Source organism: Pundamilia nyererei, unplaced genomic scaffold (genome assembly GCF_000239375.1).
Source record: "Pundamilia nyererei isolate P.nyererei 1_Seehausen unplaced genomic scaffold, PunNye1.0 scaffold00015, whole genome shotgun sequence".
In the NCBI taxonomy this organism is placed as follows: domain Eukaryota; kingdom Metazoa; phylum Chordata; class Actinopteri; order Cichliformes; family Cichlidae; genus Pundamilia; species Pundamilia nyererei.
In genome coordinates, this window is record NW_005187416.1 from 1645328 (window position 1) to 1647186 (window position 1859).

Genomic DNA, 1859 nt, shown 5'->3' on the forward strand with positions numbered 1-1859 from the left:
AACTGTAAAGTGGGAGCGAGATCTTTCCATCAAGCCAGATCAAAACTTCTTGGCAAGAGCTTGCAGGTGACTGCAGCAATCTGCTAGCTGCTCATTAACTATTTGAGGGAATATGGATTTTTTCCAGTGATTACCTGAAGGTTACACGACTGGTCTCTAGGCATGCGTGACTACTCAGGCCTTAGCAATTAATTTCACATCAACTGCCCACAAGCTGGCAGCTGGCTGGAGAGCACAAGTTATCAGTAGTGATCAGTGGTTGCTAGGTAGAATAACCCATCTTCAGGCGTAAGACAAATTCTAAATGATCATCAGTATGATGTATGGCAAAAGGAATAATCTCTTTCTCCCCAGAATTCACTGTTCTTTGTGTATATGATTATAAAAATGTATCATTTCACATTTTTTAAAGTGACCAAGCATGGCACGTTGGCAGAAGAGACCACATACAACTATTATCATTGGAGCTAACATAGAATTTGTTTTACTTAATCAGTCGAGAACTTTTGGAACAGGTTCAATAACGTCACTGACTTGTTGTTTTATATTCTCTCTCTTTTTTATGGTTTCAATTAGATGGAAAACTGTCAAAATGCACTTTTTCAAATCACTTTCAAGGCTGAAAAAAACGAAAAGGAGATTTCTTGCATTTCTCTCGAGTGTCTTTCGTCCCTACAGTCCAAGGTTGTTAATTTTGCCCCTACAGATTTGCAGCTGTTACAGACTGGCACTGACTTCCTGTGTGGAAAGATGGTTTTAATATTGTTCTTTACAAAGGACTGAATGTTTACAGCCAAAATGTTTTTTGGTTGTTCTGGTACACTTTGTTAGTTAGATGCTCTTTTTTTCCTTCAGTACTGCCTTAATTATTCATCACATAGATTCAGCAAGTTGCTGGAAACTGAGTATATATTTATCATCCACTGCTCTGCTAAAAACTGTCCAGAGCTCTATTGTCCCCAGGTTTTTTTTTTAACTTAATATATGTATGTTATTTGTTCCTCATATATTGTTCCTCTCTTAAAATTGGATTTCATCCTTTTAAAAGACAATTTATATGAGTTTTCATCTGTTATTTTCACGTTTTCTTACATTTCTGTTTATATCTTCTCTTGCTGCCTGTGATTTGTGGTAACAAAAACTACAGATGGTTTTTGTGAGGTACAATAACATTGTTGTCATTAACCATTCTCAAAATATTTCCCACCTCAATGGTAGTTCAGGACCAATGTTCCCTCTAAGCTGCGCGCGTGCGCAATTGCGCACTGCTGGCACGGTCTCCGCGCAGAAAAAAATCTGCGTTGCGCACAAAAAAAAAAAAATCTAACCTGAATTGAAATTAAAGTAAATATGTTAACAATTCTGTTTCGCAGTGTTAGTCAGTAAGTGACTGGCTGCTCCGTATGAGATTAGAACTATGCCACCTTATCCCATAGTCCAGCCAATGATGCGATTCACATTCGTATATACGCAGCTAATCAACGTCGTTGACAGGCTATGACAGCGTCCTTATGTGCCGACACCGGTGTTTTAGCGAGGAAAGCGGCGTGGCTGATGTGGAGTGAAGCCACGTCAATGACAACATGTAGAACCATTGGAGATGTGAGCAGGACAGACGGAACAATTGACGGAAAAAGTGTGGACTTTATACCAGTTTTTAAATTGTGTTGATAGGCCACGTAAAACCAGAGTTGTGATTTTAAAAAAAAATATGCAATGTTTGGTTTTCTTCCTGAATACTGTCGTTGTTTATATTTACTGCGGGAAGAAACGGTAAAAACGGCGTTTTATAAGGAAAACGCTCGAAAGCACTCTCCGCCTGTGAGCAAAACCAAAACTCCCCACCCTTTCCTATTGGT